Consider the following 26,197-nt stretch of genomic DNA (forward strand, 5'->3'; position numbering starts at 1 on the left):
ATTAGAACCTTCTCAGTTCTCATCACTATCATGGTTCTGGTCCTGTTCCACCCATAGGATATCTGCCCTCTTAATTTATTTCTTAAGAGATAAGAAAGCAACTACAACCCTTTCCTACTGCTGCCAAAGACTAGATGGTCTTGTGAGTGTCATAGACAACATTACCAACAGTGAAGAGATTTGGTTTTTGGAAGTCCCTGAGGTAACTCAAAATAAAATAGAACAGTTCATTCTAGCTTCCCAACTTTTTAATTTTGTCCTTAGAAAAAGGGGATCTGGCTCATTTGCCAACCATTTCTTAGAGTATTCATAACAGGTTGCCCAAAAACAGAACCACATTTAATTTAATTTAGAATTTATTTTAAAAAGTCCATATAACATATCGAAGGTTATAAATGAAAGGGAGTCATTTGGACAGTCCATCTCATTTGTTTTTCAGCAATAAATTGAGACAAGGCCTTTGATTCAACATTTTTTTATTACAAACTCACACAAACCTTTCTATACAGATGTGCTCTCTTTTCTCAGCACTTGAGAAAGTTTCCACTTGAGTCCTCTGAATGGTCACCTTTACTGTGACCTACTGGAGCATTAATTTTACATAATTACTTTCATATTTCTATTAACTTGGGAGAAAAACTGTTTTCAAACCTTTTGTTACTTTTACAACTTTCCTTCGAGATTTAATTATACTAATTCGTCCCAGAATCCCTCTACCTTGTCTAAAAGTTGCTTCCATGTTTCAGAGAAATGGTTCATCTGCAACCTCGGCAAAAAGGTAGTCTTTCCATCAGATACATTTCTTTTATTACTGACAACCACTGCCCATAGGTTGGAGGGTCCTTTTTAAGCCAATTTAGTGTTATTGTCTTTTTCGTAGTTACTAATAGGATTTGTAGCAAGTAAGCTTGCTTTGTTGTGTGAATAACCACTGGTTTCACCCCTAGTATTGCCAATATAGGGTCTTTTGACAAATCTATGTCTATAATGTTATTTATAGTATGGTGTACTAATTACCAGTAATTATCTAATTTAGGACAATGCCAGAAGCAAATATGTGGCTATACTCTCCCTGCATTCCCTCCAACAATGGCTAGTGGCACTACGATTAATTTGAGCCATAATGTTTGGAGTTCTAAAGAATCTGTTTTCTATTTTCCACTGATATTCTCTCTAGGAGGTGGAGTCTATGTGCCTCCATGCATATCTCAGACCAACAATAATCACTTATCTCCTGGATTTTCATCAAATATTTCTCAATGATTGAGGGAGGTTCCTTCAATTTCAACCAGCTAGGGTGTTTAGACTTTGTCTTTACATTGTCTTAACAATGAGCCAACTTCCAGATTGACTACCGCCCAGATCACCCTGCCCATCTTCTCCCAGCACAGACTTATCTCTTCTCCGAAGGTTTGCTGAGTGTTTCTCCAGTGCTAACACCATTGACACATTTAGACAATTTCCACCTGGAACATTTGTTATATCTCTGCAGCAGAACATAGCAGGAGCCTGGTTCAGGTCTTAAATTGAAGCTAAATCGTTATTAATTTCTTTAGATACGCGATTCCATATTATATTCCCTATTAATCAAATTCTAAAAGTATGCTTGTTGACTCCGGTATCGAGCGTATTCGCAGAAAAGCTTAAAACTACCACTTTTTATACACATGTTATTTCACATGTTAGTTAAAGACTTCGATGCTTAAAATGTTTAGGGAGAAATGGAATACTGGTGTTTATTTTTTCTTTGCTGTGCTCTTGAGGATCCTTGTGATATTTTGATCTCTGGTTGTATAAGTGTCGCAGTTTAGATAATTTTCTTTGTTAGAAATAATGAAACTCTCTGTTAAAAGCAAGGGAGTTTTTATGTCCGTTACAGTAAAAGAAAATGCCTGACAAAGTAAGACTTGAACAGATTCCAAGTGCTTGTATAAATGTGCTAAAGAAATTAGCAAAAAAAGTAATTTATTCGTTTATCATATTGGCTAGCTAATGGCCTATCCTCGTTAGTTAGGTTAACAAAATGCTGTGGTGTTTGTCAAATAAAGAAATAAAAGTATTTTCGTTTAAAATGTCGGTTAGAAAGAATGTGGACCAGCGTAATACTTTGAATTTACAGCTTGTCCAAAGTCATTCATTATTAATACTATTCGTAATATCTTCGGTAAAGGCTTTGATGCATAAAATATTTCTGCATAATTAAAATATTTATGATAAAGGTAGGTTGTTTACTTTTGCCCAACTGAGCAATCTTGCTTTCATAAAATATACCAACTTTTTAATGACTGATGATTAACATGCTGTAATACACAGTTTAAATTTAAAAGCTCAAATGCTGTACATGAGATTTTAAGCTTTATTGGCTTCTCCTGGCGGTTTTACTAGGTGATTCCGGATACTTTCCGGTATGAAGTCAAATGTTACACAGCATGATACTGCGTGAAACTGCATTTTGATGCAACACGCCCACCGCGGTGTACAGTGAAATACCGTACGCGTTTTGAATGGCTGCATCTGCATATAGTAGCTTTTCCTAGTTGTATATAGTCTTGGCTTTTAACTGTTCCTGGTTCATATAGTCACCTTTGGTTTAATTTGTAAGGTCATCCCGATTCTGCCCTTTTAGGTGGGGGTACTGTCATGGTCACCATCCTCTCCTCCAGAGGGCACTCCAACCTCCTCACGTTAGTTCTTTTAATTATTATCTGCATTATTTCCTGGTGTGCCTTGTTTTAGTTTCCCTATATAAGTTTACTCCTTCCTGCCTTTGGGGCTCAGTTTTGGTACACGGTAGCTTGATGGCCCACCTAGTACCAGGTCGCTCCACGACTCTGGCCTGACGGTATAGGCCTTTTAACACTCCCCGACCCACTGAGCCCAGGGCTTGGAAAGGAGCCCTGTATTTCCTGGATTCTTGTTGTCTCGTCTATATTCCTGTTGGTCTGCATCTCCTGATGGATCTCCTGGCAATGGACTTATGGACTGCTTCCTGACTTCCCTTTGGACTTCCCTGGATATGTTTGCCTATGGATTTTCCCTGCACGTCCCTACTTCACTGTGAGCACAAATACACCCTGTGTGTCTTCCCTGAACCCAGTCTACGGTCCTATTTCCGGAATTGCCGCATCGCATAGGGTCTAAACTCCACCTTCCATGGGAGACCTACCTGGCTTCAGTGACAACATGTATGGGTCTTGAGTTCCAAAGTGCTCACAACAGAGTCTAAGGTTAAGTCACATTGCTATACTCCCAGAATATGTACATGACTGGAGGTTCAGGCAACCCCCTAAAAGGGCAGCTCACTACAGGGGCACAGATTCTAGGCAGGCCCTCAGCACAGACACATCTTAAACATAAAATCTTAAGGGGAAACTAAGGTTTTATTTAAAATAAGCCTGGTTCTGTGGTAAAAATTGCATATAATAGTCATACCAGGGGAAAAATATAACTCACTGGCAGTGAGGCTATATATGTTAGTGCTGGGGAAGTAACTCAGCTGCATTGGCTGCTCCTTTCTCATCACTGTGGAAAATAACCCTCAGTAGTAGTGTAGATATTTAAATAGTTTCATGGAGGGCTTCTCAGATAGCTTCTCAGATAGTTGGGCATTCAGGTAGATTGCCAGGTGTAAATATCTTTGTAAATATATTTTGTTAAAGCAAGTCAGTTTTTCCGCAACACATAAAAGACATTTTTCCAAGAAAGTTTAGCCTTTGTCACTAATGAAACCACTAAATAAAGACATAAATATAGAAATCTTAAGATTTTTTTTTTCAATGTTGGTAGCAGGATGAACTGTCAGGTTGAGCTAAGTTGCTGCAAGATGTTAACAGTGAAAAAATGTATTTAGAAATGAGTTATTTCAAAAAGAAAATTTTCAGAATAATTGCAAATCTTGCAGGATAGAGAAAGCACAGAAAATAGGCAGTTAGATTGATCAGATTAGTATGAAAAGCCATTTAATAATATAATAACATTACTTTATTAACCCTATACAATTCCTTGCACTAGGAATTATCTTTTCACATACCCCAGCTTGCTCTCCATGAGACACAGACACACAGATAGGGAGAGAGCCTGGGGTCAGAGCACAGGGTCTGCCATTGTACAGCACCCCTGGAGCAGTTGGGGTTAAGGGCCTTGCTCAGGAGCCCAACGGAGTAGGATGCCTCTGCCGGCTGCAGGATTTGAACTGGCAACCTTCCAACCACAGGTACAGAGCCACCGCTACGCCCGCAAAGAGGGTATGAGAAGAGTGACAAACTAGTATACTTTTGATCTTTTTTTCTGAACCAGGGAAATTCTGATCATGTTTCTCTATAACAATAATAAAAAAAAACTGTATTTTATATACAGATGCAGCCCTTCAAAATGCACGGGCGATACCGCATTATTTTGCGGTGCCCTTTACACAGTCTAACGCGAGTTACCAGTAAATACTGCTAGTTACCGTAAATTCTCCTATAATACCGCAAGCAAAATAATAGTATCCGGAATTTCCACAAGGTGGAGCTAATAAAGCTCAACCTCTCATGTTTGAGCTGTCGCCATCAAAGTCTTTAACGAAGATATTACAATAGTATTAATAATGAATGACCTTGGACAAGCTGTAAACTCAAAGTATTGCCCTGGTCCACATTCTTTTTTTCATTGACCGTCTTTGTAAAAGTAACACCACAGCATTTCGCAATCACGCATTTGTTTCCAATCATGCAAAGTACAGTAATTTTTGAGAATCGATTCACCATGCCTTTCACATGCTCATAAAAGAGATTGATTTAGGAACATAAACATATTACTGTATGCAAACTGACTGTATACAGTATGTATATGTATATTTAATGTCTTTACTGTGCCCGTTTAAGTATTGAATATTTATATGGAATTTTACCACTGAAGGGAAATCTTAGTAGCTGAGCATAAAAAAAATAGGAGCATACTGTAACGCGTGTGAAGGCCATAAACGATATTCATTTTGGAACATAAATATACAGTATATGGCTGGTCTTGGTACTTTAAAGAAAAAATACACACCAGTATTCCATTTCTCCCTAAACATTTTAAGCATCGAAGTCTTTAACTAACGAGATACCGGAGTCAACAAGCATAATTTTAGAATCTGATTAAAAGGGAATTTAATATGGAATCGCGTATCTAAAGAAATTAATAACAATATAATTATATTCATGTACCGCAACACAAGAATAGTACACGCTGTACATTGTCTGTTGATAATGTTTCTGTAGTGCTTTTTCAGCACTCTCCATGTGACCTTGCTGGTGGCGCTGTGGGTTAGGTTCCTGACTCCCATGTCACCCGGTCTGTAATTGAATCCCACTGGAACCATGACTTTTTTTTTTAACAAACATTTCCCTTGGTCAGAGATTAAATAAAACCTCACTCGCACCAAACAAATGTATATTTCTAAATATCACAACATGATCGCATTTAAGTTATTTTAATAACAATGAATAGTCACCTAGGTGTTACAATACAAACATTTATATTGATTTAAATCGCGTTTTGATTTAAATCGCAAACGCGGGTTTAAATATATGTGTTTTTTGATTCACAATCAGACAAATGTAACATAAATTGATATCTTTGTATATATTTATATATCACCTTTAAATGTGGAATCTCAAAGCAAAGTAAATACACAACACTGATTGTACCCATCTGTCATACTAATAAAGCACCTTGAATTGAATTGAATTGAGGGAGAGAGGGGGGGAGGGCAAGCGAGAGAGCCAGGACAGACAGGCAAATAAGATACACTCACAGACATTCACATCAGCGACATATCATAAAACATTTGCACATATAATTAAGTTATTACTTGGTTTTCAAAGTGCAATGAAATACAATATTGTTGTTGTTGCTGTTATTGTTGTTTTTATCCTGTAAAGCGTTTTGAGAAGCCACCTTTAAAGGCGATATATAAAAGCGCTGATTCTTATGGAATGTGTTCCGCCGGGGATTCAAAAAATTTAATTTTTTTAATCGCGTATCTAAGGAAATAGCAGTATAACTTTGTTCATGCACAAACAGTGGCATGTTACATTATTAATTTGGGTGTCTCCTCTTGCCAGAAAGCTCTAAATTGCATTTTGAGTGTGGTTTTTGACTTTTTCTAAATTGCAACCCATAAATAAAGCTGATACAGTTTAGACTTATTTTAAACTGTATTACAGCAGCACAATGGACAATTCAACGTAAATTGCAAAATGCACTTGGAATCTGTCCAAGCCCTACGAAAATTATTTAAACTGCAACACTTATCATTCATTCCATTCCATTATCAGTCTTCCATTTCTCCCTAAACATTTTAAGCATGAAAGTTTTATGAAACGGTACCCAAATATGCGATTGCTGTATAGAATGAATTTTAATTTAAAAAAATTATTTAACACGCAAATTAAGCTGTTTACATCTTCAGCCTGAGAACAGTCACCCGTTGCTACCCAACGCAGAAACACAGCCACTAACTAGCAAAGAGAGGACATTAGCTAGCCAATATGATAAAGAAATAAATGATTATTTTGTTTATTTCTTTTGCACATTTATTTGAACATTTCCATCAATTGTACAAGCACTTGGAAACTGTCCAATCCCTAGTTCATCAGGCATTTTCTTTTACACTGCGGGCATTCTCCTGGTCTGGCGCCAATCTGTGTCTTCTAGGATATAATGCCAGCAAACTCTTGTTTTTATGTCCACTATAACAGACAATCTCCTTTGCTTTTAACCGAGCGTCTAACCCCTCTGATTGGAGAAAAAAAGACGTGCTGGTTTGCTATACATACTGTACCAGGAAGATGATTTCTTTCTATTCGAAACGTGTATTTTAAAAGTTTAAGAAGTAAAAACCTTACTGCGTACACAGATTTCTAAACTGATCAGGATCGTTATCTTTGTCTTATCCATAATAATGTTCACCGCTCTGTCCAGCAAATTAATAATAAACTTTATTTTATATAGCGTTTTAAACGAATAAGTAATTAGATTGCTCATAAACCTAATCACTTTTTCTACATAAACACAGCGTAATTGCTCTCTGAAAATGCTTTTTCTTTTTATTTAGGCTCAGATTTCAACTATAGATCGTATTATTATAAACTTTCTTTGAAAAATGTATTTTATGTAAACTATGTTTGCTATTAATTCATTTAGAGCTAGAATATGTTCATTGTCTTCCAATTGAGTCGAGTTGACATTAGAAGCTTGCCACGCCCGGACTGTTACGCCAACGCATTAGCATGTTAAAGCGATTTCATTGAGGAGCCTAGCTTTCTTAACTAGTAAGTACTGAACTTCCTTGGCTTTGGAGGGGGGAGGTGTCTTTTGCTGGAAATCTCGCCCCCTTCTACTTTGAAAATACCTGTGAAACCGGTTTAATTCGTCACAGCCAGCACTCCCGCAGAGAGGGGGGTTGTACTCGTTAATGTCTTAGTTAACATTAATGTCGTTAATGTTATATCTCATTTTGTATTTCTATAAAAAAATCGTTTGCCCAGCTTAACACTTTTGCTGTTGTTTTTATCCTGTAAAGCGCTTTGAGGAGCACAGCTTTCTCACCACTTAGATTACTTTTTGATACCATCCTTACACAAAGCAGAAACTTCTTGTATTTTCCGATGACATACAAGTCGAAAGATTACAGATTTTAATCATCTTTTTTCTGAACCAGGGAAAATCTGATCATGTTTCTCTATAACAATAATAAAAAACATTGCCAAAAAACTTTATTTTAAATATCACCTTTAAAAGTGGCATCTCAAAGCAATACAGTAGATGTAAACCACAGATTACAAAGTAAATACCCAGACAAACGCAAACGCGTTTTTAATAAAATGCTTTTATTCATTCAGCAGAGAGAGAGCGTAAAACCTGGGTGTAACAGCTGTTCCTTTTTCTGATCACTCGCTCTCTGGATACATGTCTCACCTGTCCTGTTCTTTGTTTTCCTAATTTGCTGATTATGCCTTCTGCGATCCACTCCTGCCCTCACACCTAAAGAAGACTATTTTAAATTTATTTGCGTGGTCCATTGTGTAATTAACCCTTGTATGTGCTGTCCTTAAGGTGATATCACATAAAGGTGATATGTAAAATAATGTTTTTATTATTGTTATAGAAAAACATGATCAGATTTTCCCCGGTTCAGAAAAAAAGATCTAAAGTATACTAGTTTGTCACTAGTATACTTTTAATACAGTCTTTGCTGTGCTCTAGAGGATCCTTGTGATATTTCGAGCTCTGGTTGAATGATAAGTGTTGCAGTTTAAATAACTTTGGTAGTTGGAAATTATGAAATGCTCTGTTGAAAGCAAGAGAGTTTTTATGTCCGTTGCAGTTTTTTTTAAACTGAATCAGCGCTGAACTTGTTTGAATTGACTGAGCTCCATTCTGTACCACACAATGATCCCCCCAGAGTCTCTGCCCCGGGTGATTGGGTTTTTTTTTGACAGAGGGTAAAAAACTCTCCCTCTCGCTTGCCCTCCCCTCCCCCCGTGTATTGTCTGTTTTTTTTTTTGTGCTGTCCTTTGGCAAAACAAGGCTCACCAGATAATGTGAATCGAAATCTGTTTTTCTAGCTTTTAAAGTCGTGCGATGTGTAAGCGGGAACACATCATTATATCTCACATATGAAAAATACATAATACAGCTCCCAAACAAACGCAAACGTGTTTTTAATAAGATGCTTTTATTCGCTCATAATCCGACAATTTCAGGAAGACTAAGGGAGGTCTGGCTTTTTTCTGGAAAACCATAACTCTGGTCTTGTCCAGATTGACTGTCAGCGCTCAGGTCTGACAGTGCTGCTACAGCAGTGCCAGGTTCTGCTGCAGCCTCTGTTCTGTGGGCGACAGCAGGACCAGGTCGTCTGCAAAGAGCAGGAACTCGACTGTAATTAATGCAGATCAGTAAATCAAGGGACAAAATAATTTTTTGTTATGAAAACAATAACAACAATAGTTGTTGGGCAAACGATTTTTTTTATAGAAATACAAAATGAGATATAATGATGTGTTCCGGCTAAGACATTAACGAGTACAACCCCCCTCTCTGCGGGAGTGCTGGCTGTGACTAATTAAACCGGTTTCACAGGTATTTTTAAAGTAGAAGGGGGAGAGATTTCCAGCTTAATTTTCGTGTTAAATAATTTTTTTTAATTAAAATTCATTCTACACAGCAATCGCATATTTGGGTACCGTTTCATAAAACTTTCATGCTTAAAATGTTTAGGGAGAAATGGAAGACTGATAATGGAATGGAATGGAATGAATGATAAGTGTCGCAGTTTAAATAATTTTCGTAGGTAGAAATTATGAAACGCTCTGTTAAAAGCAAGGGAGTTTTTATGTCCATTGCAGTAAAAGAAAATGCCTAACAAAGTAGGGCTTGGACAGATTCCAAGTGCATTTTTGCAATTTACGTTGCATTGTCCATTGTGCTGCTGTAATACAGTTTAAAATAAGTCTAAACTGTATCAGCTTTATTTATGGGGTGCAATTTAGAGCTTTCTGGCAAGAGGAGACACCCAAATTAATAATGTAACATGCCACTGTTTGTGCATGAACAAAGTTATACTGCTATTTCCTTAGATACGCAATTAAAAAAAAAATTGAATCCCTGGCGGAACACATTCCATAAGAATCAGCGCTTTTATATATCGCCTTTAAAGGTGGCTTCTCAAAACGCTTTAAAAGATAAAAACAACAATAACAGCAACAACAACAATATTGTATTTCATTGCACTTTGAAAACCAAGTAATAACTGAACTAAATGTGCAAATGTTTTATGATATGTCGCTGATGTAAATGTCTGTGGAGTGTATCTTATTTGCCTGTCTGTCCTGGCTCTCTCGCTTGCCCTCCCCCCCTCTCTCCCTCAATTCAATTCAATTCAAGGTGCTTTATTAGCATGAAAGATGGGTACAATCAGTGTTGTGTATTTACTTTGCTTTGAGATTCCACTTTTAAAGGTGATATATAAATATATCAATTTATGTTGCATTTGTCTGATTGTGAATAAAAAAACACATATATTTAAACCTGCGTTTGCGATTTAAATCAATATAAATGTTTATATTGTAACGCCTAGGTGACTATTCATTGTTATTAAAATGACTTAAATTTGATTATGTTGTGATATTTAGAAATATAAATTTGTTTGGTGCGAGTGAGGTTTTATTTAATCTCTGACCAAGGGAAACGTTTGATTTTTTCAAAGAAATGTTTGTTAAAAAAAAGTCATGGTTCCAGTGTGATATAGGAGTCAGGAACCTAACCCACAGTGCCACCGGCAAGGTCACATGCAGAGTGCTGAAAAAGCACTACAGAAACATCATCAACAGACAATGTACAGCGTGTACTATTCTTTTGTTGCGGTACATGAATATAATTATATCGTTATTTAATTTCTTCTAAAAGTATGCTTGTTGACTCCGGTATCTCGTTAGTTAAAGACTTCGATGCTTAAAATGTTTAGGGAGAAATGGAATACTGGTGTGTATTTTTTCTTTAAAGTACCAAGACCAGCCATATACTTTATGTTTATGTTCCAAAATGAATATTGTTTATGGCCTTCACACGCGTTACAGTATGCTCCTATTCTTTTTATGCTCAGCTACTAAGATTTCCCTTCAGTGGTAAAATTCCATATGGATATTCAATACTACAACGGGCACAGTAAAGACGTTTACTGTAAATCTTTCTACGACAGACCAACGGACCATGAGTGCCCCTGTTGGTCAACCAATCAAGTACCGCGGTACCGCGCATCATCGTGCGTCACAATGCGCGACGCTGTAGCCAATTACCTCCGGTACGTGTCTGTACCGCGCACTTTGAATGGCTGCATCTGTATCACCTTTAAAAGTGGCATCTCAAAGCAATACAGTAGATGTAAAAACAGTTAAAAGGACCACAGATTACAAAGTAAATACATATAAGAAAGACAAGCAGTTAGAGGAGCTACCAAAATTAGACAATGAAGCAGATACAGACACTAAGTCTTCTGAAAAGAAAGGTTTTGAGGTTAGATTTAAATGCACTTAGGGTACGTGACTGATATCACTGGGGATACAAATCGAGAGCTCTGGGGTGCAGCTAGAGAAGGTCCTGTCACCCACAGAATGTAGATGTTCTTGAGGACAGCTAGAAGACCAGAGTCAGATGGACAAAGGTGGGGAGTAGACAGATAATAAGCCATAGATAGATACTTTCTTGATCCCGTGAGGGAAATTGCAGTGCAACAGCAGCTTAACACAGACAACACAGACACAGTGTAACAAATGATACAATAATAATAATAATACAATACAATCAGTAGAAGAGTTCCTCGCAGTCTAGAACACACAAAGAACAGAACAAAACCAGAACAGAACAGTACACAAAAAAGTCGTATTGCACAATATGACTATATATAAATATAAATGTATTGCACAGATCCCTGGCATATATTGCACAAAAACGGTTTAAAACGGGAAAAGAAAAAGAACAGATGCATCAGTTTACTGTTCAGTCCAGAAACAGGTCACTGTCAATGTTGCCTCTGCCCAGACACAAGGTGGATGCGTTGTACAGTCTTATGGCAGAAGGCAAGAATGGCCTCCTGTAGCGCTCCCTGTCGCACCGTTGATGAATCAGTCTATTGCTGAACGTGCTCTTCATCTCTACAAGCATGTCATAGAGGGGATGGGAGACGTTGTCTGTGATGGCCTCTAGTTTGGACACCATTCTCCTCTCAGCCACTTCCTCCAGGGGGTCCAGGCCAGACCCAATGACAGAGCTTGCTCTCCTGATGATCTTGTTCAGCCTGTTGGAATCCACTGCTCTAATCCCAGCGCCCCAGCATACCACCGCGTAGAAAATGGCACTCGCCACCACCGACTAATAGAACATATGTAGCATTTTACTACACATATTGAAGAACCTGAGCCTCCCCAAGAAGTAAAGTTGGCTCTGACCCTTCTTGTAAATGGCCTCCATATTCTTAGACCATTCCAGTCTATCGTTGATGTGCACTCCCAGTTACTTGTACGAGTCCACCATCTTCACGCCACTCCCATGGATGTAGACAGGAGTATGTTGGACCCTCTTCCTCCTGAAGTCTATCACCAAATCCTTAGTCTTTGCTACATTCAATTGCAGGTGGTTCTCCCCACACCACTCCACAAAGCTGCTGACCAGTCCTCTGTACTCTTCCTCCTGCCCACCCTTGATACATCCCACAATTGCAGAGTCATCTGAGAACTTCTGCAGGTGGCATGACTTTGAGTTGTATTTAAAGTCTGAGGTATAAAGGGTGAAGAGGAACGGAGAAAGAACCATCCCCTGAGGAGCCCCTGTGTTACTTACTACCTGTTCAGACACACAGTTTTGAAGTCTCACAGACTGTGGTCTGCCTGTCAGGTAGTCAGTGATCCACGAGATCATGGAGGCATCGACTTGCATCTCCTCCAGCTTCCTCCTTAGAAGTAAGGGCTGGATGGTATTGAAGGCACTGGAGAAGTCAAAAAACATAATCCTTATGGTGTTGCCAGCTTTGCCCAGGTGTGAATAGGCCCTTTGCAGCATGTAGATGATTGCATCCTCCACACCAACACTGGGCTGGTAGGCGAACTGTAGGGTGTCCAGTGATGAGATAACCAGGGGTCTCAGGTGGGATAAGACCAGCCTCTCCAGTGTCTTCATGACGTGAGAAGTAAGTGAAACTGGTCTGTAGTCATTGAGGACAGAGGGGCGCCCTTTCTTTGGTACTGGGACCAGGCATGATGTCTTCCAGAGCACCGGGACTTTCTCTAAGCGCAGGGTCAGGTTGAACAGTCGCTGGAGCACTCCACTCAGCTGATCAGCACGAGCCCTCAGAACTCTGGGACAGATGTCGTCTGGTCCTGTGGCCTTACCCTGGTGCAGCCTCTTCACCTCCCTCTTCACCTGGTCAGCCGTGATGGTCAGCCTGGTCTGGGGGTTGGTGCTCATAGCGCTTTCAGCGCTGCAGGTGTTAATGGAGGAGGTGTTGGGAAGTCGCAGCTGTGAAGGGTTAGGGAGCGTGTGGCTTTGGGGGGATGGGTGTCGAGCCACAGAGGACCCTGAATCAAACCTGTTAAAAAACTGGTTCAACTCGTTGGCCATCTTCAGGCCTTGCACCCCCAGCCTGTTTGAAGCCAGTGATCTACAGTAGGTACTGAATGAGGATGAGGATTTTGAAGTTGACTCGAAACCTGATAGGAAGCCAGTGCAAGGACTTGAAGACAGGTGTAATGCATCCCTGTTAGGATTTTCGCTGTCATATTCTGAACATATTGAAGATTGCTCAGTGTGGTTTTAATTTCCCCAGTGAACAGGATTTGCATTTATTAATTCTAGAAAAAAAAGCCTTTCTTGATTTCTCTAGTTCCTAGTTTCTCTAGTTCCCTTTAAAATAAACTATTATTCCACAATGCAGAGTATTACATGGCCAGTATTTACATTTGATATTTGTGATTTAAAGAATTGTCACGATGCGCGAGGACGTAGCCAATTACCTGAGGTACGTTTCTGTGCCAAGCACTTTGAATGGCTGCATCTGTAGGATTTAGAAAACAGATTATTCTGATCAATCCACATCAATTGTGGGTCCCAGTTAGGAAAATCAAGTCACCCCTCTAGTGGCAAAATGGGATACAACCCCCTCCCATTGCTTGTTTAGCAAGTCAGAATTTTGACCCAATAAAATACTGGCTGTATTAACACATTACGTACTTCATTCCCTTACAAAAGTGTAAATCCAACATATTATATTACAATTCAATATAAGACATCATAATTATTTCAGGAAGAAGTGGGCTATGCTTAGTTGGTATCTAAAGAAGTTATGAGTTTTCCTCTAGACAGTTTGTTTTATTTAATGAGAGTGTAATCTAACTTTACGCCTTGTGTTTCAAATTAGGATTCAGGTTTATTAACATTGTTCTTTTCTAATTCTTAATTTTCACCTATTTCCTCATTTCTTTCCATAAGCCTTTGTTTCTATTAATGTTCATTTCTAATAAATTCATCTATTTTAAAAAACCAAAGCAGTCCTGATTTGAATTCACGCAGGTCAACCTCACCACAATCTTGAATTCAGGTAGTAATTGTAAGCATTGTGTTAATTATCACATCTGTCCATGTTTTCAGAGGACATGGTCATATAAGGGCTGGTATGGCGATTATCACTAGATCACGAGACCTGTTTTATACCTGCTCTTGGTGTTTCAGAAACCCAGGACACGTGGTTTTGGGTCTTTTGGTTGAAAGTGCTTAAAACGGGGTCTAAGGTTTAGTTACATGTGCTATTCTCTCAGAATATGTACATGATTGACTGGAGGTTCAGGAAACCCTCCAAAACCATCTGATCCACAGGTTACTGCCACCAAATGCTGGACACTGCACAAACACAAAAGCACTGAAAATAAACTAAGGTATAAAAACATGAAATATTAACGTGAGCAATCTCCACCTGGTCTGGTCCTGCTAAATTTGATATTTCTGTATGATAAAATTGTGAAATTATACAATTTGCCTTCTCTAGACAGTAAAAACAAAGACTGAAGCAGCTTTGGTTAATGTTCAAAACAGGTCTGTTTTTTATTTTAAATTGTAAAAAAAGTTTGACCTATGACTGTTTTTTTGCTACTGAAGATTATGGACATCCTTCAAAAAGGGGAATTAATACTGTTGTTCTTTAAACAACTACAGTGGTTTCTATATACAGGTATAAAATCTAGTGCCACATTAAGACTTTTAGAGCCTTTAAAAGTTCCTTTTTTCAATCTCTGAATTTGGGAGCAGAGATTGAACATATGATGTTCATCCCTTTTTGTGTACTTTATTAAATGAGTTCTATATGTAGTCTGTACTTGATCAAGCAAGCCAGCTTTTCCATGAATAAAGTAGATAAGGGAATATTTTCAAAACTTAAGTTGAGACGGACAATTTCCTAAAGCAGCTCTTTCTTTTCCAGAGCATGTCTACCTCATTGCTGTACTAAAATGCTTGTTTAAAATATAAAAAAGGCATAAAATAAAATTATAATCTAAAAGTGAAAATAAACATTAAGAAAAAGTATGTTCTGCATTTACTTCATTAAACAAAAATAGTGTTCTAATGTTAGATTTCATATATTTGAATAGACAGTGGTTAAAGCTTTTGAAAGGAAAAAAGAAAGATATGGGAATAATAAAGTTTCCAGGAAACTGACAGGAAGTTAAATGTGGAATAGGGATAAAAATACAGGAAAATATAAAAGAATGAGTCTGTGCTTAGAAAGGAATCTAGGTTTCTTTACCCTGGCCCTCCTTTTTATTGGAAACACATTTTTTCCAACAAACTGCCAAATCTGCCGGAATGTATGTTCTGTAGGATTGTGAATAGACCACTATGGCTTTAATGTCACTGGCTGTGTTCTTTTAAAGTCCTCTTAAACTGGACACTATTGTGTATAAGTAGACTTTTCTGGAAATCTTGGCACTCGCGCCACAGCAATATTATCTAGAAGCCAAAAAGCACTTAATAGTGCATTACCAGTCAAAACAGACAAAAAGATTAAAAATGACATTAATGACATGTCAAGGTGTGAAACTATTAATGGATGTTATAATAATAATAATAATAATAATAATTGCTTACACTTATATAGCACTTTTCTGGACACTCCACTCAAAGCGCTTTACAGGTAATGGGGACTCCCCTCCACCACCACAATGTGCAGCATCCACCTGGATGATGCAACAGCAGCCAGAACACTCACCACACATCAGCTATCAATGGGGAAGAGAGCAGAGTAATGTAGCCAATTCATAGATGGGGATTATTAGGAGGCCATGATTGGTATAGGCCAATGGGGAAATTTGGCCAGGACGCCAGGGTTACACCCCTACTCTTTTCGAGAAACGCCCTGGGATTTTTTAATGACCACAGAGAGTCAGGACCTCGGTTTTACATCTCATCCGAAGGACAGCGCCTGTTTACAGTATAGTGTCCCCGTCACTATACTGGGGCATTAGGCATCCAGGTACTAACCAGGCTCACACCTGCTTAGCTTCAGTGGGTTGCCAGTTGTGAGTTGCAGGGTGATATGGCTGCTGGTTATCTCAAAGCTATTTCTACATTCAATGCAGAAATGCCTTGATACAACTGTCATAAAGTTCACAACACAGGCTGCCATCTTCCTGAATGTCTAAATTGCACTTCTCTCTCAGACAAAAACAAAGCACATCATAAAGTTGTTCAGGTGGGTAGCTGTGTCAGCGTGCATAGGCTGCAAAGGAACAGGGAATAGGTTTATTCCAAGTTGAAAAGAGAAGAAAGAAAATACAACGTTTTGGCTGTGGAGCCTTCTTCGGGTGTGAGGTAAAGTGAGGTAAAGTAAAGTTGTTATAACCTTGAAAATGCTACAGGATAGTAATTTAAGAATAAGATTTTTGTTATTGTGTGAAACGTTTGAGAAAATGTGTCACAACTATTCCATGGCAGAAAACAGATGTGTTTTGTCTGTAGAGCAGAAATACCACATTGCAAGCAAGAGACTTTTGTACACTATGGGAACATAATTTATTTAGCAGAAGTACGCCTGGGCCAAGGATTGCAGTATGTCAAGGTCACACAGAGAATCTGCAATTTCTAATGCCAGAACAATCTGCACACCTTAGAAAAGTAGGTGGTGGGAGAAGACGCCTCAAAGAAAACAGGTATTTGTGAAGCAATTAAAACACCACCATCTCTCAAAAAAAAAATTCCCTTACCTGCACTAAATACAAATAAGCAACACCTGCTGATTTGGTATCAGGCCAATAATCATGTCTTAAAAACATTCTCACAGAAATCATCATACTGCTAATTGGACTCTGCAACTAGAAAAGACCATACTTTGAGAGTGTTGCAATGTATGTGCCAACAGTGCAGTACACTGAAAAATGCATAACTATTCATTAAAATAATATAATCTAAGATACTTCAGGAATGGATGTGCAGTTAAATGAACCATATAAAGGATCTACAGGATGTTCCCTGCCAATTCTCAGGGTCATTGCCATTCAGACCATGTGTTTCAGCTCAAGTCAATCAAATGCCTTATTAATAATTACTACTTCCCTGTAGGCCTATTTGTGATGAATGGATTTAAGGTTGAGCTGGAATATAACCCCCCTGTTTAACATTAAAACATAGCCCAGAGGCATGTCTGTTACACAATTTCCAATCAACAGAAGACTTCACTGCCAAAGGTGCTTTTGTAATATACAACCTCTCTTCCTCAGCTGAGACCATTCTAATAATGCCCCAAGGCTTTTGCAAAAATTATTTTGCTCATCATGTTTAGGTGCAAATAAGCAAGATTTTTAAAAAGTTATTCAATTCTCTTGAAATCTACCTTTACCGTCATTTTAATTGGAGCTGGAAACTAAGTACTTAGAACATTCAATTCAATTTATTTTTATATAGCGCCTTTCATAACAAGGTTGCCCCAAGGCAAGTGAGATATGTCTATGTGTCACATAGGGCTTCAGTAACTGTTACTGAAAGAGCAACATGCCACATTGCATTTAGTGCCTACTACAGATGCAGCCATTCAAAATGGGTGGGGTATTTCGTGGTATAGCACGGTGGGCGTGTCGAATCAAAACGCAGTTTCACGCAGTATCACGCTGTGTAACATTTGACTTCATACCGGAAAGTATCCAGAATCACCTTGTAAAAGCGCCAGGAGAAGCCAATACAGCTTAAAATCTCATGTACAGCAGTTGAGCTCTTAAATTTAAACTGTGTATTACAGCATGTTAATCATCAGTCATTAAAAAGTTGGTACATTTTATGAAAGCAAGATTGCTCAGTTGGGCAAAAGTACACAACCTACCTTTATCATAAATATTTTAATTATGCAGAAATATTTTATGCATCAAAGCCTTTACCAAAGATATTACTCATATTATTAATAATGAATGACCTTGGACAAGCTGTAAACTCAAAGTATTACGCTGGTCCACATTATTTGTAACCGTCATTAACAAAGACATATTTCATTGGAATGTTTTTTTTTTACAAGTGTCAAAAGATGCAATACACAACCTGTCTCCTCTATAACTCTTCAGTTTACAGAGAAATTCCACCAGAGCCTCACAGCATTGTCCAATAATACTCTTCTCATGTCTAGTTTTTAGTTAAGCAGGATTTGAGCTACAGACCATAACAGACCAAAAAACAGAATCCACCTGCGATTTGGGCGTTAACTAAACGTGTTTACAAAGAAAGTGAAATACAGAAATACTACCAGCTATATAGATACATAAATTTAGAAATTTAGATCCTTAAATTAATATCATGATTAATTTATTTAGATACCTGCTTACATATTCTCGATTATAAAACAGATAATTCTGGTCCTGGAATCTGTACCATAATCTCTGGTATACGGACGCCCCTGAAATTTGACTTGTTACTGTGTGATAAATTTTAAAGACGTAGATAAAAAAGTTTGGATTCTCATGTATCTGGTACAAGTATCTTTTAAAACAGTCTTTGTTGTTGTCTCTTGAGGATCCTTGTGATATTTTGAGCTCTGGTTGAATGATAAGTGTCGCAGTTTAAATAATTATGAAACGCTCTGTTAAAAGCAAGGGAGTTTTTATGTCTGTTATACTAAAAGAAAATGCCCGACGAACTAGGGATTGGACAGTTTTTCAGTGCTTGTACAATCGATGGAAATGTTCAAATAAATGTGCTAAAGAAATAAACCAAAAAAATAATTTATTCCTTTATCCTATTGGCTAGCTAATGTCCCGTCCTTGTTCGTTAGATCAACGAAATGCTGTGGGGTTACTTTTTGTCCATGAAAAAATGCAGGATCAATTATTAATTATTATTTTTATTTAGATTAAGAGTTCCCGTCATAACAGCAACATACAGTTTACATAATATGTTTATGTTCCTAAATTAATATCGTTTATGACCTTTATGACCTTCGTTATGCTCCTCTGCGTTTTATGCTTAGCTACTAATATTTCCCTTTGGTGGTAAAATTCCATATAAATATTCAATACTAAGCAGATTAAAATGTTCACAGTAAAGTGATTAAATGATTAAATCTTTTCACTACCGACCAATGCACCACGAGTGCCCCTGTCGGTAATTTGGCCGCTAATCACTTACCGTGCAGTGCGGTGGCTTGTCGGTAGTTGCATGTGGTATGGGCTAGTACCCTGCATTTTGAATGGCTGCATCTGTACCTATCCAGGATTTTGCAGTTATAACTGGTAAGAACATATCTATTGCTATGCTCTTTACTAACAAAAGCAGGTGCAAATTTAGGCTCACTGATGCAGTGTTGAAAAAAAAAAACATTTGAAAAATGAACATTTGAAAGTTATAACTTAAAATGACAGAATTTTAGTTCTGTTTGAATGCTCTGTTATTGCTTAATCCCATTTTTAATAGGAATTAAATTTGACCTTCCCAGTAGCCTGCTGGTCTACGTGCTTGATCAGTAACCCACAGGTTGTGTGTTCAAATCCACTGTGCCATGACTTTGGGGTGGCTCTGTGGTTAAGGATCTGTGCCTGTGGCTGGAAAGTTGCTAGTTCAAATCCTGCAGCTGGCAGAGGAATCCTACTCTGTTGGGCTCCTGAGCAAGGCCCTTAACTCCAACTGCTCTAGGGGCGCTGTACAATGGCAGACCCTGCACTTTGACCCCAGGCTCTCTCCCTGTCTGTGTCTCATGGAGAGCAAGCTGGGGTATGTGAAAAGATAATTCCTAATGCAAGAAATTGTAAGGGGTTAATAAAGTAATATTATTATTAAATGTTAGATTATTTAAAGATGAAAGATGTGCATTTAAAGATGTGATTTAAAGATGTGCATGTTATCTTATAATCATATGATAGAGATATTTTAAACACAAAACTTTTTTTCTTTTTAAATAAGAAGGAAAAACAGGCAGCTTAGAACCAAATGCAATAAAAGCAAGACTTACTGTTACTTACTGTATGCACTAACTGAACTTATGAATACACCAGATTTTGTGACATGCCGAGTTAACATATTTTCACAAAAGACAGTGTTAGCAAACACTGAGACTAACAGAGAGAGGGGCCATAAATTATACTTTTTGTCTAATGGTTACAAAATGGGTTTATGCATACAAGGTTATTATTATTATTAAATTTTGACTAGTAAAACAAAAAATGTCTATGGCTATAAGCTAAAAACGTAGTAGCAGAAACCATAAGCAAAGTCTTAAAAATGTCTAATTAGGTCTATAATATTAGCAAAGGCTATGTTGATTTTATGTTTCAGAGAGAGAGAGGGCGAGCGCCAGAGAGAGAGAGCAAGAGAGAGACAGAGAGAGTGAGCGAGAGAGAGCAAAGAGAGAGAACAACACACAGGGGTGCGAAATCAGGGAGCTATTTACACGAAAACAGGCTATCTCTCCAGACTATATGCCCGTTTCACAGTGGGTCAGCTGCACTGGTCAGTGGCTTTCCTATTCCCCACCCTGACCGCTACCACTCCCGCCCTTCCCCTCACCGCGTATCCCAGCTTGGCCGCAGTGCCGGGCAAATGCGCTACATTAATGTAGGGCTTTCGGGCTCATGTGAGTTTGCGCCCTACACCCTGCGGTACCGCTGTGTACATAGAGTACGAACATGTTGTGATTTTTAGAATATATAAAAAATGTCAATATAGTGTCCATAATATTTGCTCATAATATTTGTTCATAATATTTTTAGTTTTTCAAAGAAATGTTTATTTGTCAAAAGAAAACTCATGGCGATAGCTGGATTTGAACACCCAACCTCAGCCTTATAAGTCAGTCACTTAAGCCATCACACCACAGATGCAGTGATATAGTGAGCACTGAAACAGCCATACACATATCAATAAAAAGGCTTATACTATTGTTTGTGCTACAGTACATAAAATATAATTATATGGTTATTAATTTCTTTAGATACGCGATTCCATATTATATTCCCTATTAATCAAATTCTAAAAGTATGCTTTTGTTTACTCCGATAATGAGCGTATTCACAGAAAAGGTAAAAACTATCACTTTTCTCACAAAGTATATAAATGTACAGTAATATGGTCAGAAGGAGCACGTAAAAACGTTTCTGAAATAACCACATGTAAGATTTTGATGCTTAAAATGTTAAGGGAGAAATGAAATACTGGTGTGTATTTTTTCTTTAAACTACCAATACCAGCCATATGCAGTACAGTTTACATAATATGTTTATGTTTCTAAAATAATATCGTTTACGAGCATGTGAAAGTCATGGTGAATTGGAGGTTCCGTGGACCAGAGTACTACTTTGAGTTTACAGCTTCTCCAAGGTCATTCAATATTAATACTATTAGTAATATCTTCGTAAAGACTTTGATGCATAAAATATTTCTGCATAATTAAAATATTTATGATAAAGGTGGTAGGTTATGTACTTTAGTCCAACTGAGCAATCTTGCTTTCCTAAAATATAACAACTTTTAATGCTTAATGATTAACATGCTGTAATACACAGTTTAAATTAAAAGTCTAAAGAGGATACAACTTAAATTCTTATGTGATTTATTAATAACATTGAATATTTTCAAACTGCTACTGTACTGCCACTACAGCATAGCTTCTAGGAAATACATTGGTCCTGCATCAAAGTTTAACTTGTTCAGAGCACCCTACATTACAAACTCCGAGCATTTCATTTTGAGCTGAAGACCCTCACACCTTAAGAAGGCTTCTCAGCCTTGTAACTACACTGCTGTCGATATTGTAACAATAAACAAAATGAAACGCTTGGAGTTTGTAATGTAGGGATTTCTATATTTATGTCTCTATTTAGTGGTTTCATAAGTGACAAAGGCTAAAAGTTCAGCTTCAGATTTGTAGCGGCAATGCTTATTAAAAGACAGAACTAAGTGTTGCTGTGCTTTCCCAAATGAGGCCCCATCTCTCTCTTCATCTCTGTGGTGCAGCCACAGAGAAACTATTTATGCAGGCTGATTTAAAGATGTTTTCTTTTGATAAGGGACAGCTCCCAAATGGGGATGCACTTAGCTAAGCCTGGCTTTCATGATCAATGGTCATCCATTGGCGCCTATCTGTCTAGGGAGTGCCAGATGGACATCTGGACTGCATTCCTAGGTGTCAGGAGTAAGTGACTCATATCTCACCTTGATCAACCAATCAGGGACTGGTAGGGCCGAGTAACCCACGTGGGTCTCTGATGCCCATTAAACTTTGAGCCAATGAACGAGCTGAAGTTCCTCCAGGTAAAAACAGGCAACACAGAGAGCCTGTAGGAGAAATTCTAAGGAGAATTCCAGGGGTGCAAGACTATTCTAAAGAATTCCAGGGCAGGACGGCCCAGGAGCAGAAAGGCTCCCAAGGGCAGGACATTCTCGCAGCGCGCCTCCTGACCATCCTGAGACTCAGCCTGGACAACCATGGAATGGCCAGTGTGTCCGAGTGCCAGAACTTTCCTGTGTTCTAAGAGTCTAGAGCAGGGGTTGCCAGAGAGTAACCAGAGGATCCACCCGAGGTTAGCATCAGAAGCAAGCCTCGTGAACAGGTCGGAACTGTGGACAGCTGATTCACTATTTAGGACTAGCGAACCGGTCCTCTTCCTGACCTGCTGGGACCCACAGTAACTTTTCTCCTGTGCACAAACTTCGCTAGTTAAAGCCAACACTAACTAGCCGGTCTTCAGAGAGCATCAGCAGCGCACCTTCGCAAGCTGCACAGCACAGCCTGGCACGGAGCCAGAGAGCGTGGATTGGACAGCAACAAGCCTGCAACTGCTTCTTTGTGCCCGCAGGAGATCGGAATCCCCAGAGATTGGATGAGTATTCAACTTCACTGCATTACAGCTCGAGAATTCAATTGTTATCCCAACCAGTTGATATCAATTTAATTCCTAAGAGTTATGTACTTGTTTTGAGTATCTAATGTAGAAGTTATAACCAAGTTCATTTACGTAACGGTCTAAATGAATGATATACTGAACGTATGTCCTCTTGATATATGTAACTCTTCGTAACTTCTTCTTCTTCTTCTTCTTTTTCACAGCCTTAGTCCCAGACTGTCCTGGGGTCAGCTGCTTTGGTTGCTCTTCTCCATTTGTCTCTGTCGAGCACATCTTCCTCACTCACTTCACATACCTCCATATCTTTTCTCACACAATCTATCCATCTCTTTCTAGGCCTGCCTCTTCCTCTGTTACCTTCCACCTCAAATTCCATTACCCTCTTTGTTACTTCCTCAACGTCCCTCCTCATGATATGTCCATACTACCGTAACCTCGCTTCTCGCATCTTCTCAACCACATCCACCACCCTACATCGTCTACGGATTTCTTCATTTCTGATCTTATCCTTCATTGAAATCTGCAGAATCCATCTCAACATCCTCATTTCAGTTCTTCTCATCAAGTTCTCTTCCCTCTTTCCAACTGCCAAGCATTCAGCTCCATATAGTAATACAGGTCTAATCACAGTCTTGTACATTTTGCACTTTAACTTTCTGGGAATTTTCCTGTCACAGATTATTCCAGTTATTTCTCTCCACTTGTTCCATCCATCTTTCACTCTTTGTTTTACTGCCTCCAGTGTTTCTCCTCCCTTTACCAGTTTTGATCCAAGGTATTTAAAGTCATCAACTTGTTTCAGTTTTCCTCCATTTGTCTCCTCAACATTGGTCATAGTATCTCCTCTTCTCTCCATTACCATTATTTCAGATTTTTCTGCATTCATTTTCAGTCCACCCTTTTCCAGACTCCTCTGCCATTTGAACACTTTCTCCTGTAGTTCTACTTCTGAGTCTGCCATCAGTGCCACATCATCAGCAAAGATGAGTTCCCAAGGCACTTCTGTTCTTACCTCCTCTGTCAGTGTGTCAATAATGTTTATGAAAAGGAAAGGACTTAGTGCTGATCCTTGGTGTACTCCAACTGTGATTTCAAACTCTTTTGTCTCTCCCTGTTGTGTTATCATCTTTGTAGTTGTATCTCTATAGGTTGCTTGAACTAACTTCACCATGCTTTCTGGTACTCCTTTCTTCCTCAAGCACCAATACACCACCTCTCTGGGCACACGGTCATATGCCTTCTCCAAGTCCAGAAAGGCCACATACAGCTTTTTCCCTTTCTCTAGTGTCTTCTCCTGTAACTGTCTCATCACAAAAATGGCATCTGTTGTGCTTTTCCCCGCTGAGAATCCAAATTGTGAGTTGTGGATCCTGATTATCTTCCTGAGTCTCTTGTCCAGAATTTTTTCCAGGATTTTCAATCCATGTTCCAGAAGTTTTATTCCTCTATAGTTTTTACACTCCATTGGGTCTCCTTTCTCCTTGTAGATGGTAACCATACTGCTTTTTGTCCATTCTTCTGGAATTCTCTCTTCCTTTGCAATATTGTTTAGCAATCTCGTCAGCCACTGAATCCCCTCTTCATCGAGGTTCTTAAAGTGTTCTGCTGCTATTCCTGATGGTCCAGTTGCTTTGCCCACTTTCATCTCTTTGATAGCTTCTGTCACTTCCTTTACTGAAATTTCTTGGATTGGTCCACACACTACGTCTGCCTCCACTAGGTTCTCCCTCTCATTTTCTACATTTAACAGATTTTTGAAGTACTCCAGCCATCTTTGCTTGATCTGTTCTTGTTTAATCAAGACTCTGCCTTCTCCATCCTTGAGTACCGCCACCCGGATAATATCTTTTTTCTGTCTCGCTCTATGTTTAGCAATCTTGTAGATTTGGTCCTCTCCTTCCTTTGTTTCAAGTTTCTCATACCATTCTTTCCAGGCTCTTTCCTTTGCTCTTGCTACACTTCTTTTTGCTACCTTCTTTAGTCTCTTATATTCTTGTAATTCTCCAGTGCCATCTTTCAGTGCCTTGTATGCTTTTTTCTTTTCCTTCAGTGTTTCCTGAACTTCCATATCCCACCACCACTCTTCATTTTCCCTCGGTCTGCCTCCTCTTGTCTTTCCACAAACCCTGGTAGCAGCCTCTTCTAGGATGTGGCTCATCTCAGTCCACTCTTCTTCAACTGAAGGCTCCTCTGTTTCCTCTGTGTTGTTTTTCATTTCTTTCACCAGCCTGTTGAAATCTACTTTGTTTTCTCTCAGTTTCCACACTTTTGTTCGTGCTGGGTGTTTCCTCTGCCTTATTCTTCGCTCCTTCAATATTGTGATGTCCATCACCAGTAGCCTGTGTTGTCTGGTAACAGCCTCATAGGGCAGGACTTTAGCATCTTGGACTTTCGCTCTATCAATTCTTCTCACTAATATGTAATCTATTTGGGTATCATGGCCTCCACTCCTGTATGTCACCTTTTGCTCATAATTCTTCGTGAACCCTGTGTTCACTGCAAACAATTCAAGAGCTTGGAGTGTTTCTAGTAGCCTTCCTCCTTCTTCATTTCTCTCTCCTAGCCCTCTCTGACCATGTTCATCTGGATAATCTGGGCATTTCTCTCCTAAATGTGCATTGAAGTCTCCTCCAATTACCACCATTTCATTTCCTGGGATTCTGCTAACCACTTCTTCGAGATCTTCCAAAAAGCTATCCTTTTCCTCCTGTGGTCTTCCTACCTGTGGTGCATATACAGAGATGATATTCCATAACCCACTCTCAAAAGCCACCTGTACATTGATAATCCTGTCTGAGTGTCTAACCACCCTCACTATCTTGTCTGCTAGGTCTTTGCACACTATCACAACCACTCCATTCATTTTGGTACTCTTTCCAGCATATAGAATCTTGTATCCCTCTCCTAGGTGTCTTGAGCTGTTTCCTTTCCACTTGGTTTCTTGCACACACAAGATCTCCACTTTTCTCCTTGCCATAGTTTCAACCAATTCTCTCCCTCTCCCTGTCATGGTGCCAACATTCCAACTCCCCACTCTCATTGACTTAACATTCCTTCCAGGCCCCTTCACCTTGTTTCTTTTCTGTAGCCCCCACTCTACAGTTTTCCCCACAGTAGCATAATTTCCATTAGTACCCTGTTGGGACACAGCACTAATGGCGGACGTTGTTAACCCGGGCCCCGGCCGATCCGGTATGTGCTTTGTGTTCTTTGCAACCATGGTTTTGGCAAGATGGTTTTACGTCGGATGCCCTTCCTGACACAACCCTTTTAGTCGCCTCTTACGACAGGCAGGGATACCCAGGAGGTAT

At 38.9% G+C, this 26,197-nt stretch overlaps 1 protein-coding gene across 11 annotated transcripts in view; it reads right to left on the reverse strand.

Annotated features, from left to right (window-relative positions):
• The window catches only part of crim1 (cysteine rich transmembrane BMP regulator 1 (chordin-like)), a 632,333-nt gene that overhangs the window by 198,656 nt on the left and 407,480 nt on the right, over positions 1-26,197 (reverse strand). The window lies entirely within an intron of this gene.

This window comes from Lepisosteus platostomus, chromosome 3 (assembly GCF_059453375.1).
Source record: "Lepisosteus platostomus isolate fLepPlt1 chromosome 3, fLepPlt1.hap1, whole genome shotgun sequence".
Taxonomy (NCBI): domain Eukaryota; kingdom Metazoa; phylum Chordata; class Actinopteri; order Semionotiformes; family Lepisosteidae; genus Lepisosteus; species Lepisosteus platostomus.